General features: G+C 42.1%; 1 protein-coding gene across 1 annotated transcript in view; it reads left to right on the plus strand.

Annotated features, from left to right (window-relative positions):
* The first annotated feature begins 477 nt into the window (after positions 1 to 477).
* Positions 478 to 18,623, plus strand: part of LOC127567692 (dual specificity testis-specific protein kinase 2-like) — a 54,909-nt gene continuing 36,763 nt past the window's right edge. Inside the window, exon 1 of the mRNA XM_052010632.1 lies at positions 478 to 574. The gene's annotated coding sequence lies outside the window, so the exon portion shown is untranslated. The remainder of the gene's footprint in view (positions 575 to 18,623) is intronic.

Here is an 18,623-nt window from a genome sequence, read left to right on the forward strand (position 1 = left end):
AGGTTCAAAGGAAACAAGGTAGAGGCGTAGCAATTCAGGGAGGGAGTTCCCGAGATTAGGGCATTCACACCTTGAAGGTTTGATTAAATTGAGGGATGAGCAAGATCCCAGAATGAGAGGGTAACTGAGCTGGTGGTGGTGGGGGGTGGAGTTGGCACCAATACCATGGCGGAATTTGAAATATGAAAGGGTGAATGAAAATGTTAAAAACTGAGGTGAAACGAAAACAAGTTACCAATGCACAGGTGCGATGGGGGAACGGAATGACCTCTAGGTAAATCTCCGGATAACGTCAAGTTTACCGTGTGTGGATGGAAGAGACTCAGCGTCCGTTGGGTCCGGCAGAGGACAAGCATGCGCAGTCGGGCTCGTGGCTCCCCGTCACGTGGTGCTGGGCGATCCCTCCCACTCGGCTGCTGAGTGGCGGAGAGCCGCTGTCAGTCTCCGCTGGCGTTCCGTCGCGCAGCTGGAGGGACGCAGCCGTGCAGCTGGGCGACAAAAGGAACTCGGGAACGGCCCGGATGGATAAACTCTCAGTAGGTGCGAGTTTGGCGGCCCTGTGAACTGGGCGGTGGTGAGTCAGTTTGGACTGTTTGTGGAGGGCATTGGTTGAAGGGGAGTCATTTCTTTATTACACTGTGTGGAAGCTGGGAGTCGGGCCAGTTACTGGACCGGGCCGCACTCTCCCAGTCGATTAAAGTGGACCAACGCAGTTAAACACTGGAGGAGTAGGGGCGTGATTTAGTTCCTATTTGCATTGGGACCATGCAGCTGGAGGCGGGATTGGGTTTGGAGTTGGAAAGGAATGGTCATGTCAAGGTTGATTGAGTTTTCCCGATCTTTGAATTGGGAGTTGAGAGCCAGCTCCGCCACAACAAGGACTACAGTGTTTGTTTACAATTGCTGTGAATTGCAGTATTTAAAACAGGAAATACACCAACTAACTCCCCAAACCGAAATCAGTTTTGAATTCACATTACGGGATGTAATGATTACAATTTAAGTGCTTTCTGTTAAATTGTTATTTTCTAGGATCCAGTTTTCTAAATGCAATTTTCCACTTTTCGCGAGGCTTGATGTATAGATGGAGATATTGTTTGGTGGGTGAAGATTAGAATTATTGGATAATCATTCGCTTTATTCCACCGGTTTTGGTTTTTTTTTAAAAACTATTATCGCTTAAGTTTGGCGACTCGAAAAAATGAAATGTTGGCAGAATTTCATTTTATCTCGCTTAAATACTTAAGTGATCATAAGTTGCTATACTTGCTATACTTGATGTTTTTCTAGTGTGATTTCTGAACACTACGTGTTATATTGACGTTTTTATTTTGATCCTTTTCTGTAAACAGCCCGACGAAGTGATACTTCTAATGAAATACATTTTTTTCTAGTTTGGCAGATTCCGCTTACATTTTTCAGTGAGATTTTCTTAAGCTCCTTTGACACTTGGATATGGTTTATCAGAGGAAATTGAGATTTCAACCTATCTAATGGCGGAGAGTAAGCATGAAATTTGCCCATATTTAACTTTTTTCTGGTTTTATAATTAATCACTTACAACTTACTGAGGTGTGAACTCTAGGTACTTGCAGATAACATTATAGTTGTCCTCCTTGGTAATGACATAAAAATATTAATATGTCTTAAGCAATCTATCTTGTTTCATGATGTTTGAAGTTTAACATGGTCATTGTTGTTTGTCTGTCCTAATTTTCCAGTCAGAAATTAAGGAAAAACTGCCCATTTAAGATTCATATGTTCCAATGTGCGGTATAATAATGTCTTGAGTATTATGTGCTGCGCTGGATTCAAGTTGAAGTTGTTTCTTTGGAACTCCACTGATGGTTTTGAGTGTTCTGATGGTGTTATTGGAGGGCTGAATAATGATTTATAGAAGAGTTATCCTTGCTGCAGTTCTTATTACTTGCAGCATAGGTTATAAAGATTAGGAAGTTATTCCAGAAAGGACGAAGAAAAGGATAGTGAAATGGTGCAATAACTACTTTAAACTCTGAAGTCGTACATAATGGTCATTCTTGTTAATGGGTGAATTTGTTATTACAAAGTCTTTGTTTATTATGACTCAGGAAGAGGCCATTTGGTCTAAGTGGTCCATGTCAGATCACAGTAGACCACTCCCATCAGCTTTTTTTTTGCCCCTTCTCACTTCCCTGTACGCTTGTGACGTGCTCTCCCCTTTTATACTGTTTTGCAGTGATTTACACAAAAGAGTAACTTGAAGTAACCAATTAACCTACTTGTGTCTTTTGGCCGTGCTTCTATAACATTTTGAAAAACTTTGGACGTTGTTTTATATTATGTTTTTGGTGTACTGTAATTTTTTTCGCTGCCTCAATATATTTTGGAGGGGAATAAGTGTTTCTGACAATTAGACATAGCATTTTGGAAGCACTTTTAAATGGTGCTGTCTGATAACTTATCATTATAATGACACTTTTTGGATTCAGTTTGTCACGGTTGAATAATATTCCATGGGTAGCTGCCAAAATGAAAATTCCTATTTGAGCCACATCAATTTATTTATAGACTATTTCTGGTAACTATCTGGCAATCCTTGTAAAAGTAGTGATGTTTCAGGAGGAGAAGTTTTGTATGGTTTACTTCCTTAATAATTTCATAGTCTATCCTTTATAGGGGACAAGGAGCTTGACCAGCAAGGGATTGTTCTTCTGCAGAACTCAGAATTGGGACTGATAGAATTATGCCAATGTCACTGAGTTGGTCATTTACAGCACAAAAGAAAATGGTGTAGTTGGCTAGTTATTCCTAGCCCCAAGTGTTCCTTGAGTATCAAAGATCTTAGCAGCTTCAGCTGCTTATTAATGATCTTGTCTTTTACACAAGTGAGGATATTTGCTGATGAAGCCACAGTATTCAATGAATTCTACTGTTGGCTTTTATTAACTACTGCTTGGATAATGAAGTAGCCCATCCCCACTTTGAGTAACACCTGGAACAGGCCAATAAGTTTCGTCTAACTAGTAGGACACAAATGTTAGGAAATAACTTTTTGTTTTAACCAAGAAAGTACAACCATCTCCCCCTGATGTAAGCTGTAGTACCATTGGTGAAATCTGTCATTAAAATCCATAAGAGTTAGGTGCAGGCCTCTTCAGTAATGCTCCACTTCTCCCCTTGACAACCCCCTCATCAGTTATTCCCATGAATAAGTTTTGAAAAGAAGGGCTAAAGTTTATTGGGATAGTCAGAATAATAATGCATTAAGTCCTAACCTGGAACTGCTGCTTGTGGTCTTGTGTGCAGCTGAACTTACTTGGACCTCTGTGCTCTGAACAGAAAGGTCTGGACAGCAGCCATCTGGGCCAAGAGTGTTATTTTGCAGAGGCTCTGTCCTTGAAACATTTCTGACAGATGACTACTTAATGTCTTTAAAAGTCTAAAACATTTAAAAAAAACTTGTACAGTGGAAGCAAAACTAAAAATAAACTCAAAAGCTCTTAGAAATATTTAGAAGCACTAGTTTTTTTTGTTTTGGATCCTGAACCAGATCTGAGCACTGATTGGAGTCCAGCACTGGAGTAAACAAGATTCAGTCCTCTGAATCTATCAGTGAGTCCTGAAATTCTGCTTTGCATGGAAGTGATAGACTTCAGTTTGAATAGCTGAATACTCCCAGTTTCAGGGGGAACAGCTGGCTAAAGCCAGTATATTTAGGGCCAATGTGATCCAATATGTGTTGTCCAATAGCTTCTTGGAGCAGATTTACAAGTAATTATCAAAAGAAAATTGGACTTGCATTTTAAAAGGAAAATTGAAAAATTTTTTCAAGCAGTTAGCACCAGTATGATTAGCTGAATGGCTGTCACTTGTGTTGGATAATTCTCTCCTAACCTGATGTAGGAATATTGTTGGCTGTTGACAAATTCCTAAAGGCACCTTATCTGAGAATAACTTGAACTTGGGACTTCATTCACATCTTCATACTGTGCCGTGAACTTAACCTTTGAGCCATCACTGGACCACACCCATTAAATCAAGTTGGTAGAATGAATCATTAGTTGAAGGACTTACTGTATTAAAAGTATTTCTTAACTATTGAATCTATATGAGACACATTTTGTATACTTTACAGTCAGCATGCTCGGGCTACTTGATCCAGTCCTTCCAATCTAATCCTGTGAGCACAATTTTCCATTATTTCCCCCTCATTTTTATCTAGCTTCTCCTTAATATTCTTCTTTACAATTTGTCTCCACTACTCCCTATGGCAACAAGTTCCACTTTTCAGTGCTCTTCAGGTAAAATAGCTGCTTCTACGTTGCCTATTTGATTTCTTTACAATTCTCTCATGTCACTAGTCTCTACTTTTGGTCTTTTCCACAAGGGGAACATTTGCTGCTTTTTTTCTGTCCTTTCAATCTTATTGGTTGAGAGGTGACAATTTTTTTCCCCTGACTTTCTTGGTTTTTTTTAACAAGTTGAGGATTTCTAATTTGTATTCATTATTCTAATACTGTCTTACCAGCTAAAGTGTGGTTGGTTTTTGCTCCATTTATTTTTTTGATTTTGCTTTGTATTGTCTGTGGGACAGCATTCTCTTTCATTAGGTGCCAACTTTGTCTCTTGATATAAGATTCCTTGTCTGATGCCATTGTTTCTATGTGGTCTTTTGTGCTTACTCTGTGCAAAATCTTACATAATTTAAGACTATTATTAGATCCTCTTGCAGCCATCTCTTTCTAGGGTTTGATAGGTATAACCTTGCACTTCTAGTATCATACTTGTAAAGAAGAAAAAATATTTTTTTCTTTTTAATGTGATATTAAATATACACACTCTTGGTTCTATAATACCTCGTGCATCTGCAAAAACTGCAGAATTGATGTGATAGATTTGCTAGTGCTTACAGCCATAAAAACCTGAAAATTATTTAGGAGTATTCCATATCTTAATGCATTGTTTCAACACTTACCTTTGCACTTGAACTTTGTAAGGGGCAAAGTTTCAAATATTAGAACATAGAACAGTACAGCACAGTATGGGCCCTTCAGCCCACGATGTTGTGCTGATCTATATGAAGCTAGTCCACGGTCAATCTAACCCTTCCCTCCTACACAGCCCATAACTCTCCATTTTTTTGCATCCATGTGCCTATCTTAAGTCTTTTAAATGTTCCTATTGTACAAGTCTCTACCACCACTCCTGGCAGTGTGTTCCAGGCACCCACCACTCTCTGTGTGTCCTCTGACATCTCCCCTGGACTTTCCTCCTCTCACCTTAAACTGATGTCCTCTGGTATTGGCCATTGCTGCCCTGGGGAAAAAGGTGCTGGCTGTCCACTTGTAATCTATGCCTCTCATAATCTTGTACACCTCTATCAAGTTGCCTCTCATCCTCCATTGATCCAAAGAGAAAAGCCTGAGCATGCTCAACGTTTCCTCATAAGACATGTTCTCCAATCCGGGCAGCATCCTGGTAAATCTCCTCTGCACCCCCTCTAAAGCTTCCACATCCTTTCTATAATGAGGTGACCGGAACTGAACACAATACTCCAAGTGTGGTCTGACCAGAGTCCTATAAAGCCACAACATTACCTCGTGAACTCAATCCCTCAACTAATGAAGGCCAGCACACCATACGCCACCTTAACCACCCTATCAATTTGTGTGGCAATTTTGAGGGATATGAACTTGAACCCCAAGATCCCTTTGTTCCTCCACACTGTTAAGAATCCTGCTATTAATCTTGTACTCTGCCTTCAAGTTCGATCTTCCAAAGTGCATCACTTCACACTTTTCTGCATTGATCTCCATCTGCCATTTGTCTGCTCAACTCTGCATCCTGTTGTAACTTACAATAACCTTCTACACTATCTACAACACTTCCAACCTTCATGTCATCTGCAAACTTACTAACCCACCCCTTCACTTCCTCATCCAAGTCATTTATAAAAATCACAAAGAGCAGGGGTCTCAGAACAGATCCCTGTGGAACACCACTAGTCACTACCCTCCAGGCAGAATACTCTCCATCTGCAACCACCCTCTGCCTTCTGTGGGTAAGCCAATTCTGAATCCACACAGCCAAGTTTCCATGGATCCTATGCCTCATGACTTTCTGGATGAACCTACTATGGGGAACCTTGTTAAACACCTTACTAAAAATCCATTTACATGACATCCACCACTCTACCTTCATCAATTTGTTTGGCCACCTTAAAACTCAGTTAGGCTTGTGAGGCATGACCTGCCCCTCTCAAAGCTGTGCTGATTATCCCTAATAAGACTATGCTTCTCCAAATGCTCATAAATCCTGTCCCTGAGAATCCTTTCCAATAGTTTGCCCACCACTGACATAAGGCTGGCTGCTCTATAATTCCCAGCATTATCCCTATTAGCTTTCTTGATCAAGGGAACAACGTTTACCATCGTCCAATCCTCTAGTGTCACTCCTGTGGCCAGGGAGGATGCAAAGATCATCGTCAATGCCCCAGCAATCTCTTCCCTCACTTCCTGTAGTCACCTCGGGTATATCCTGACTAGCCCCAGGGACTTATCTATTCAAATATTTTTCAGAAGCTCTAACACTACCTCTTTCTTAAACTTGGCATGCTCCAGCACATTAGCCTGTTCTATGCTGACCTCACATTTGTCAAAGTCCCTCTCCTTGGTGAATACTGAAGCAAAATATTCATTAAGGACCTCCTTTCCCTCCAGGCACATGTTTTTCCCCCTTTATCTCTGAGCATTCCTACCCTCGCTCCAGTCATCCTCCTGTTCTTCATGTACGTGTAGAATGCCATGGGGTTTTCCTTAATCCTACTCACCAAGGCCTTCTCATGTCCCCTTCTAGCTCTCTTAGTCCCTTCTTAAGCTTCTTCCTGGCTATCTTATAATTTTCAAGAGCCCTGCCTGATTTTTGCTTCCTAAGCGTTAAATATGCTTGCTTCCTTCCTCCTGACTAAATGTTCCACCTCTCTTGTCAACCATGGTTCTTTCACCCTACCATCCTTTCCCTGTCTCAGTGGGACAGACCTATCCAGAACCCCATGCAAGTGGTCCCTAAACAACCTCCACATTTCTGTGCATATCCCTGAGAACATCTGTTTCCAATTTATGCTCCCAAGTTCCTGCCTAATACCATTGTAATTAGCCCTCCCCCAGTTAAATACTTTCCCATATTATCTGCTCTTATCCTTCTCCATGGCTATGCTGAAGGTCAGGGAGTTGTGATCACTATTCCCAAAATGCTTGCCCACTGAAGAGGTGTGTCACCCGACCAGCTTAATTGCCTAGTACTAGACCCAGTATAGCCTCTCCTCTGGTTGGCCTGGACACACCTAACAAATTTTGCTCCATCTGAACCTTTTGTGCTAAGGTTAATCAATATTGGGGAAGTTGGTCACCCATGACAACGACCCTGTTACTTTTGCACCTTTCCAAAATCTGCCTACTTATCTGCAACTCACTGTCCTGGTGGCTATGGGGTGGTGGTTGGGGGGCTATAGAATACTCCCAATAAAGTGATTGCTCCCTTCCTATTTCTGACTTCCACCCATACTGACTCAGTAGATGATCCCTCCATGATGTCCTCCCTTTCCACAGCTGTGATACTATCCCTGATTTAGCAATGCCACGCCCCACCTTTTTACCTCCCTCCCTGTCTGTTTTGAAATATCTAAACCCTGGAACATCAAGCAGCCACTCCTGCTCTTGTGACAGCCAAGTCTCTGCAATGGCCACAATCTTCTAATTCCATATGCTGATCCATGGTCTAAGTTTACTACCCTTATTCTTAATATGTCTTGCATTAAAGTAAACACATTTTTAACCCATCCAGCTGACTGCATTTATGCCCTATCCACTGCCCGTCCTTCCCTACAATCTCTCTGCACATTGCATCTATCTTGGCACCAACTGTTCCATCATCTGACCTAACACTTTGGTTCCCATCCCCCTTGTTCTCATCCACAGAATCTCCTGTCTATTCTCCTAACCAATGAATCCTCATCACTATTGCACCCCTCTTCTCCCCCTTTCCTTTCTGTGATACAGAGCCAGACTCAGTGCCAGAGACCTGGCTGCTGTGGCTTTCCTCTGGTAGGTCATTTCCCCCAATAGTATCCAAACTAGTATATCTGTTGTTGAGGGGAATGGTCACAGGGGTACCCTGCACTGACTGCCTATTCCTTTTCCCTCTTCTGATGGTCTCCCAGCTACCTGCATCCTGCAATCTGGGTGTGACTGCCTCCCTGTAACTGTTGTCTATTGACTCCTCAGCCTCCCAAGTGATCCGGAGTTCATCCAGTTCCATTTCCCTGATGTGGTCTATAAAGAGCTGCAGCCAGATGCACTTTTTGCAGGTGTAGTCATCGGGGATACTGGAGCTCTCCTTGACTTCCCATATCCTGCAAGAGGAGCATACCACTGCCCTGACTGCAGTTAGCACAGTGGGGAATGGCAATAAGAAAGAAGGAGGCCTTACTTGAACCTCACCTTAGCCTCTGCTCACTTACTCCACCTCTTCAAGCCAAAGCCTCAAGGTCCCACACTTACTTTGAGCCGCTCCTACAATGGCTGCTCCACTTGAGCTTACCTTGTAAATTATTTTATTAAATATTAATATTGTAAACAAAAAATTCAATGTGGAATTATTCAGGATCATTAGTTCTTTAGTCCTTAATTCTTAATGCAACCATGCAATATTATAACAGCCTTCAGAAAGATGATTCACTTTCAACCTTCTTAGTTATTATTTTTGCATATTTATACCTTGCCCCTAACTTCAGTGTTTCTATTACAGAAACCCTTTTGTATTTTTTATAATTTCTGATATTTATTAGTCTTAATGTTCTCCTTGCTGTCCTCCCATGTCCCACCCTCAGTAAACTATACCTTATTCAAAATTTTTTTGTCTGTCTTTTTTTGTGTTTTCTATGACCCAATGATCATGAAGTCATAAAGCAGAAGCCCACTGAGTCTGTGTGAATCTGTGCCCATCTACATTAATTCCATGTTTCCTACCATATCCCCCACCCCTGGTTCTACCATACACCGATACATGAGGGCAATTTACAGTGGCCATTTAGCTTGCAAACCTGCATGGAATGTGGGACAAAACTCGAGTACCCAGAGGAAAGTGGAAACACGAGAGACTGCAGATCTGGAACAACACACAAGGTGCTGGAGGAACTCAGCAGGTGATACAGCATCTATTGCAGGGAAATGGACAGTTGACGTTTTGGGTCAAGACCCTTCATCAGGACTGAAAAGAAAGGAAGAGATGCCCAGTATAAAAAGGTGGGGGGGAGGGGTGGAGCAAGAGCTGACAGGTGATAGGTGGTCCACTGGCCCCATCACCCCTTTCCCCTCCCCTGCCCTCTCGATCTGCCCATCTGCGGTTCCCCTCCTTGCCTCCTTTCCTTTATTCCATGGTCCACTGTCCTCTCCTGAGAAACCAATCATTGTCTGCATAAATGGGGTGATCAGTTTCCAGACATGTTGTGTCAAGTGATTGGTATTGGTTTATTATTGTCACTTGTTCTGAGGTACATGAAAAACCTGTCTTGCATGCTGATCGTACAGGTCAATTCATTACACAGTGCAGTTACATTGGGTTAGTACAGAGTGCATTGATGTAGTACAGGTAAAATCAATAACAGTGCAGAGTAAAGTGTCACAGCTGCAGAGAGAGTGCAGTGCAATAAGGTGCAAGGTCTCAACAAGGTAGATCGTGAGGTCAGTCCATCTCATCCTGTAAGGGAACTATTCAATAGTCTTTATCACAGTGGGGTAGAAACTGTTCTTAAGCCTGGTGTATGTGCCCTCAGGCTCCTGTATCTTCTACCTGATGGAAGAGGAGAGAAGAGAGAATGACCTGGGTGGGCGGTGTCTTTGATTATACTGGCTGCTTCACCAAGGCAGTGAGAGGTAAAGACGGAGTCCAAGGAGGGAAGGCTGGTTTTCGTGACATGCTGGGCTGTGTCCACAACTCTGCAGTTTCTTGCTGTCCTGGGCAGAGCAGTTGCCATAGCAAGCCGTGATGCATCCAGATAGGATGCTTTCTATGGTGCATCGATAAAAGTTGGTGAGTTGGATCTCCACTGTGCTGTGCAGAGAGTAGTCTTTTTACATAGCTGCACCTTGTGATTTCAAAACCAATTGCACCTAAGTATCAATGCATTCAATTAGTTTGTCAGCTAATGACATTTCTTTAAGGTATTTGAATGTTTTAATATGTGTCAAATGCTGTTGGAATGAAGGGCATTTTTGTGTGTGTTTGGGGGTGTATTGGATACAAAGGTGAGGGCCCAGTGCTATCCCTGGTTGTTATCTGTGGGAATCTGTGTCGTTATCCCTTGCAGATAACAATGATTTGGTGTACTTTCAATTTAGTGCACTGTATTTGCTCCTTAAATGGTGGAGAAGCCGAATGCAAATTTGTCATTTTTTTTAGGGGAGCACTTCTGTTAAGCCCACAAATGTGAAGCTGAGCTTTTGGTTGGTTGTCATTTTAATTCTGTACCCAGTTCCCCTTCTGATCTCTCCATTGCTGCTTTAAGAAAGCTTGAGGAACAAAACTTTATCATTTGACTAGGTATGTTTGAAGCCTTTCACAGAGTATATTTGAACGCAACTTCAAATGATTCTGCCTTTCCCATTTGCACTTCCTTGATCTCTCCTGTTTTCACTCTTCTCCCTTTTTCACATCCACTTCTGCATTTAAAATTTGTCATATCTTTTTCCATCTTTGAAAGGTCACTAGATGAAATGAAAACCACTTCGCTATCCATAGATGTTACCTGTCCAGCAGATTATTCCTAGTGTTTTGTTTAATGCAAGATTGCCTGAAATACTATACACTTCCATTTTTCTTCAAATCTTTTGCACAGAATCTAGCATCTTCTGAAGGTCCATTTAGGTTCATTGACAATTTCCATTCCACTTGCAAGTGAGCTTAAAAATGCAACTTGTGAATGACATTTTTGCAAATCCATGTTGACTTTAATGTGCTTTTACACAGCGAGGTGTTCAGAAATTCAGTCCTTAATAGATTCCAATAGCTTCTCAACAACTCTTGTTAAACTAACTCCAAATGGTCCATTGATGTTTGATGGTTAACTATTTCTAGTTTGTTGTTGATGACTTGATTCTACAAGATGCAGTTCTGCTTGGGAGCAGTCATTGAAATGGGTACACACTGCCCCCAAAATTGAACTCAATTTTAAGCATTATTTTCCCTCTAACTTTCCACTCAAACTTGATTTCTTTCTAATCTTGCTGATTGTAATATTTGCCATGCAATTGAACTGTTTTATAAAAATGTTATTTTTAAAAGTAATATTTTTGCTTTTAAGAAATATTCCTTGATAATCTGTATGAGGTGCTAAATTGACAGTGCGTTTGAAAATGGTTATTACTTGAAATGCTTTTAATTGTGCAGGCATAAGATTGAGAACAGTTGATAAGAGGCAAACGTTCTGGAAGAAGTTCTAGATTTTGAAAGGTACTGTTCTAAAACTGCAAAGGAAACACATTTCAGTGCTGTGTCCATGCAAGATGCTTCCTAAATGGGGAAAAAGTTTGCATCAATTTTATTTATGTGATTAAAACTTTTGGATTTAGTTTTTAATGTATGCAATTTGAAAGCTAAAATTCTTTTTAAGCCTAAACTGCATAACTAATTGAATGCAGATTTCTGAAATTCTGTGAAAGATTAGTAGGTTCTCTGCTGACATGATCTGAAAGATACTTGTGTCAAAAGGATTTCCTGTGATGTATGTCTGATTTTTGGCCAGAATTTCTCTGTTTAGCATCTGATTACTTAAATGTTCTTTTATTAGTCTTCCTGTAGGTTTGAGTGGTTGATTTTCTTCTAACTTGCACGTATGCATATGCATTCCTTGCGAAGAGCTGTAAGCAAATAATGAATGTTAACAGCCAATGGTGCTTCTGGTTCAGGCTAGGGAAGTATTTTTTTTACAAAGGGAAAAGTAAGTTCTGTGTCTGAAGGACAATGCAATGGACAGTTGTATAAACATAGCTTTGAGTTTTCTTGGCTAGCAGCACCCACAATAATAAACTTAATTTCTCAAGATTACTTTCAATTTCTTGTAGATAGATCAGGGTACAATTGAGAGACTATATAAAGTCAATGTGACAGTCATTGGAAATCTGGATTTAAGTGGCTAGTCAATGTATGGGTCGATTGAAAGTAAAAAAAAATAGTGTAAGGTAGGAAGTGTTTTTTTTAAAAAAGTTGGTTCCTTCCTGCACTGCTATATTGAAAGTTTTTTTTCCCCATAGAACCTTTGTTCTTTAATCTCTCTTCTTCCACTTTGTATGACTTCCAACATTCAGAATCTGACTTATTATCACTGACTTGTATGATGTGAAATTTGTTTAAAATTACTGTAATTGACACAAATAATGCAAAACAAAAGGAATAATGAGGTAGTGTTCATGGACTGTTCAGAAATCTGATGGCAGAGGGGAAGAAGCTATTCCTAAATCGTTGACTGAGAGTTTTCGGGCTTCTGTACTTCCACCCCGATGGTAGTAACGAGAAGAGGGCATGTCCTGGATGGTGAGGGTAATTGAAGGATGCTGCCACCTTGAGTCACTGCCTCTTGAAGATGTCCTCAATGGTGGGGAGGGTTGTGCCCATGATGGAGCTGGCTGAGGCTGAAACTCTCTGCAGCTGCTTGCGATCCTGTGGATTGGAGCCTCCGTACCAGGCTATGATGCAATCAGTCAGAATGCTTTCCACTGTGCATCTATAGAAATTTGCAAGAGTCTTTTGACATACTGAATCTCCTCAAATTCCTAATGAAGTAGAACTCTGAGAACAAATGAGCTTGTCTGGAAAATGGTGAGTTTAGCCATCTGTAACCCAATCTGACTAAATTGCATAAGCAGTATTGGCACCTCCCATCTTCTTTGAAAGTAGTTCACTACTTCAGGACCATCCTAAAATATAAACTTTTCACTGTATCCAACCATCTCCATAAACTCCTTCCTTTGCATTAGAGTTGTACAGCACAGAAACCAGTTCTTTGGCCCAATTTGTCTATTCCAACCAAGTTGGCTACCTGAGCTAGTCCCATTTGCTTGCATTTGGCCCAAACCCTGCTAAACTTTTCCTATAAGAGGTGTTGGGCTCTCAAATAGAGAAAGCTAGTAGTAGGTACGATAGGCAGGTGATAGAGAAGGGATGTGCTCAGACAGGTTTGCGATGTCTATTTTAACGCAAGGAGTATTGTGAACAAGGCAGATCAATACTTGGAGCTATGATGTGGTGGCCATTACAGAGACTTGGATGGCTCAGGGACTGGAATGGTTGCTTCAAGTGCTGGGTTTTAGATCCTTCAGAAAGGACAGGGAGGGAGGCAAAAGAGGTGGGGGAGTGGCACTGTTGATCAGAGTGTTACGGCTGCGGAAAAGGTGGACGTTGTGGAGGGACTGTCTATGGAGTCTGTGTGGGTGGAGGTTAGGAACAGGAAGGGGTCAATAACTTTACTGGGAGTTTTTTTTATAGGCCGCCCAATAGTAACAGGGATATTGAGGAGCAGATAGGGAAGCAGATCCTAGAAAGGTGTGATAATAACAGTTGTGATGGGGGGATTTTAATTTCCCAAACAGCGATTGGCATCTCCAGACAGTGAGGGGTTTAGATGGGGTGGAGTTTGTTCAGGAAGGATTCTTGACACAATATGTAGATAGGCCTACAAGAGGAGAGGGTATTGGGAAATGAACCTGGTCAGGTGTCAGATCTCTCAGTGGGTGAACATTTTTGTAATAGTGATCATAATTCTATCTCCTTTATGTTAGCTCTGGAGAGAGAGGAACAGACAGACTAGAAAGGTGCTTACTTGAAGTAAAGGGAATTGAGGCTCTCAGGCAGGAAATTGGAAGCTTAAATTGGGAACAGATGTTCTCAGGGAAAAGTACGGAAGAAATGTCGCAAATATTTGGGATATTTGTGTGGAGTTCTGCATGGGCATGTTCCAATGAGACGGGAGTCACGAGAGGATACAGGAACTGTGGTGTACAAAGGCTATAATAAATGTAGTCAAAAGGAAAAGAAAAGCTTGCAAAAGGTACAGAGAGCTAGGTTATGTTAGAGATCTGGAAGAGTATAAGGCTAACAGGAAGGAGCTTAAGAAGGAAATTAGGAGAGCCAGAAGGGGGCATGAGAAGACCTTGGTGGGCAGGATTAAGGAAAACCCCAAGGCATTCTACAAATATGTGAAGTGCAAGAGGATAAGATGTGAAAGAATAGGGCCTATCAAGTGCAGCAGTGGGAAAGTGTGTATGGATCTGGAAGAAATAGCGGAGGTACTTGGTGAATACTGACGTATTCACTACGGAAAAGGATCTGGGGGATTGTAGTGGGGACTTGCAGCGGGCTGAAAAGCTTGAGCATGTAGATATTAGGAAAGAGGAGGTGCTGGAACTTTTGGAAAGCATCAAGTTGGATAAGTCACCGGGACCAGATGAGATGTACCTCAGGCTGCTGTGGGAGGCGACGGAGCCTCTGACGATGATCTTTGCATCGTCAATGGAGATGGGAGAGGTTCCAGAAGATTGGAGGGTTGCGGATGTTGTTCCCTTATTCAAGAGAGGGAGTAGGGATAGCCCAGGGAATTATAGACCAGTGAGTCTCACCTCAGTGGTTGGTAAGCTGATGGAGGAGATCCTGAGAGGCAGGATTTATGAACATTTGGAGAGGTATAATATGATTAGGAATAGTCAGCATGGCTTTGTCAAGGGCAGGTCCTGTCTTATGAGCCTGATTGAATTTTTTGAGGATGTGACTAAACACATCGATGAAGGGAGAGCAGTAGATGTAGTGTATATGGATTTCAGCAAGCCCATGCAAGGCTTATTGAGAAAGTAACAAGGCATGGGATCCAAGGGGACATTGCCATGTGGATCCAGAACTGGCTGGCCCACAGAAGGCAAAGAGTGGTTGTTGAAGGGTCGTATTCTGCGTGGAGGTCGGTGACCAGTGGTGTACCTCGGGGATCTGTGCTGGGACCCTTGCTCTTTGTGGTGATTTTACAAATGACCTGGATGAGGAAGTGGAGGGGTAAATTAGTAAGTTTGCGGATGACACGAAGATTGGGGGTGTTGTGGCTAGTTTGGAGGGCTGTCAGAGGTTACAGAGGGACATGGATAGGATGCAAAGTTGGGCTGAGAAGTGGCAGATGCAGTTCAACCCAGATAAGTGTGAAGTTGTTCATTTTGGTAGGTCAAATATGATGGCAGAATATAGTATTAATGGTAAGACTCTTGGCAGTGTGGAGGATCAGAGGGATCTTGGGGTCCGAGTCCATAGGATGCTCAAAGCGGCTGCGCAGGTGTATTGTCCTTCATCAATCGGGGAATTGAATTTAGGAGCCGAGAGGTATTGTTGCAGCTATATAGGTCCCTGGTCAGACCCCACTTGGAGTTCTGTGCTCAGTTCTGGTCACCTCACTACAGGAAGGATGTGGAAGCCATAGAAAGGGTACAGAGGAGATTTACAAGGATGCTGCCTGGAATGCAGAGCATGCCTTATGAAAGCAGGTTGAGGGAACTCGGCCTTTTCTCCTTGGAGTGACAGAGGATGAGGGGGGACCTGATAGAAGTATATAAGATGATGAGAGGTATTGATAGGGTAGATAGTCAGAGGCTTTTCCCCAGGGCTGAAATGGTGGCCACAAGAGGACATAGGTTTAAGGTGCTGGGGAGTAGGTATAGAGGAGATGTCAGGGGTAAGTTTTTTACTCAGAGTGGCGAGTGCGTGGAATGGGCTGCCGGCAACGGTGGTGGAGGTGGATACGATATGGTCTTTTAAGAGACTGTTGGATGGTTACATGGAGCTGAGGAAAAATAAAGGGCTATGGGTAAGCCTAGTAGTTTCTAGGGTAGGGACACGTTTGGCACAGCTTTTTGGGCTGAAGGGCCTGAATTGCGCTGTGGTTTTTCTATGTTCTGTTCCATCCATGTACCTGTCGAAGTGTCTTTTAAATGTTGTAATTATACTTCATCACTTCCCGTGGCATCTCATTCCATTTATCTATCACCTGTGTGGACAAAACTTGCCCCTTGGGTCCCCCTTAAATCTTTCCCCTCTCACCTTAAACTTATGCCCTCTAGTTTTAGACTCCCCTATCCTGGGAAAAAGACTGTGACTATTCACTTTAACTATACGCCTAATGATTTTGTACACCTTTTAAGGTCACCCCTCTGCCTCCTATGCTCCATGGGGGAAAATGCATGGAAAATCCAGTCTCTCCTATAACTTAAGCCCTCAGTCTTTTCAGGTCGGGCTGTATCTGTGGGAGAACATTTTGGGTCAAACAAACTTCATCAGAACTGCATAACTGGAAAAAAACATGTTAGCTTTAAGTTGTAGATATGCATAGGCCGTGGGGATCTCTCTGATAGGGAGAGACCAGGATGGCCATGCAAATTGCATGGATGCCAAGGATCTGGTTGGTAGAGTAATGAGGACATTTGAGAGAAAACAAATGGACATATAAAAGCTGTGAAGTGCTAGCCAGAGCTGGTTGCTGAAACCAAAGGGACATTGGTGGAAATGCCTAGATCAGGCACTGTCTTTGGAGAGTGGAAACAGAGATACTATGACAGTTGAATAGCTATGTGGCAGAACTGGCTAGTTTTGATGAAACACAACAATTTCAGAAAGCTTGCTTTTTGAATTTGATATTGAATTGAATGACCAGGCAATTCTGCTTGTGGATCTTGTGAGGAACTAGAAGCATGCTGTGTGGAGTTGGGCAACTGTTAGGCTTGAGGCTGTGAAGGGAAGATCTCCCAAGGAAATGACTGTCTGGGAGACACTACCCTTGAGTTCAATGGTAGGGTCGTGATGAGGGGGAGGTATAAAATGGTGTCTGTGAATTAATGTTTGACTTCAGTGTGACTGTAATGAAGGTTCACAAGGTTAATTCCTGGGATGGGTGGTTGAACTATGGAAAGAGATTAAATAGACTGAGCTTGTATTGCCTTGAGTTTAGAACAAGAGGTCACCTCATTGAAATAACATTCCTGTGGGTCTTGAAGGGTAGATGTGGGGACACTGTTTTCCTGGCAGAGTTGTCTTGACTCAGAAGTCATTGTTTCATAATAAGATTGATCATTTAGGAATGAGATGAGAAATTTATTCAGCTTGAGGGTAGTGAATTTTTGGAAGAGACCTGTGGTATACCCAAGGCAGCCTAATGGATTTTTTGGATATTACTAGAATTAATGTATATGGGTATAGTACAGGAAGGTGCTTTTGAGGTAAAAGATATTCAATGATCTTATTGAATGGCAGAGAAGATGGCAAGGGATTGAATGGACTATTCCGGCTTCAGCTTGTGTTCTTAGGGACCATTGATGGCTTTATCTTCACCTGACAAGGCAATGTGAAATGGAATTCCTCCATCCACTTTGACATAGCCCTGTTTTTGTTTTTAAAAGATGACCCACCTATTTAACCAACAGTTCCTTTCCTATCTGCTTATGCTTGGCTTCAGTTTTTGTCAGATTTTCTGTGAAGCAGTATGATTTTTTTCATGATTTGGTTGCTATATTAATGTAGGTTGAGTATAGTGAATAATTGACATACAGTAGGAAGGCTAATATTATGCCTTTTTATTTCAGAAGGGCAGCAGAGATAAACCAGGGAACTACAAGCTGGTGAGCTTTGCATCAGTGGTGGGAAAGTTATTGGAAGGGTTTCTGAGGGGCAGAATTTATTTGCGTTTGGAAAAGGCAAGGACTGATTAGGGATAGTCAGCATGGCTCTGTGCATGGGAAATTGTCCCTCAGATTTGATTGAGTTTTTTGAAGCAGTGACCAAGAAGATTGACAAGGCCAGGGCAGTAGATGTTGTCTTTAGTAAGGCCTTTGACACGTTCCTGCATGATAGGCTGGCCTGAAAGGTTAGAACACTGGGATCCAGGGTAACCTAGCAAATTGGATATAAAATTGGCTTTGTGGTAGGAGGCAGAGGGTGGTAGTAGAGGATTGCTTTTCAGATCGGAGGCTTGTGACAACTGGGGTGCCACAGGGATTGGTGCTTAGTCCTTTGTTTGTCATGTACGTAAATGATTTGGATGAGAATGTAAGTGGTGTGATTAGTAAGCTTGCAGATGACACCAAAATTTATGGTAAGGTGGACAGTGAAGGTTGTCTAAGGGTGCAACAGGATGTAGTTCAACTGGGAAAGTAGGCCAAATAATGGCAGATAGAGGTCAACTTGGACAAGTGTGAAGTGATGCATTTTGGGAAGTTAAACCGGTGCAGTGCATGCACAGTAAGTGGCAGGGTCTTGGAGTGTTGTTGAACAGAGGCAGACTTGGGGGTACAAGTATATAGTTCCCTGTAAATGGCAACACAGGTAGACAGGGTGGTGAGGAAGGTGCTTACCTTCATTGGCTGAGGCATTGGGTATAAGAGTTGCAACATGTTACAGTTCAAAATATTGATCAGGCTGCACTGAGTATTGTGTGCAGTTCTGGTCACCACACTACAGGAAGGATGTGATTAAGCCAGAGAGGGTGCAGAAAAGATTCATGAGGATGGGTTAGAAGACTTGAGTTATAAGAGTCAGTGATACGGCATGGAAACAGGCCCTTCAGC

Source organism: Pristis pectinata, chromosome 3, assembly GCF_009764475.1.
Source record: "Pristis pectinata isolate sPriPec2 chromosome 3, sPriPec2.1.pri, whole genome shotgun sequence".
NCBI lineage: Eukaryota > Metazoa > Chordata > Chondrichthyes > Rhinopristiformes > Pristidae > Pristis > Pristis pectinata.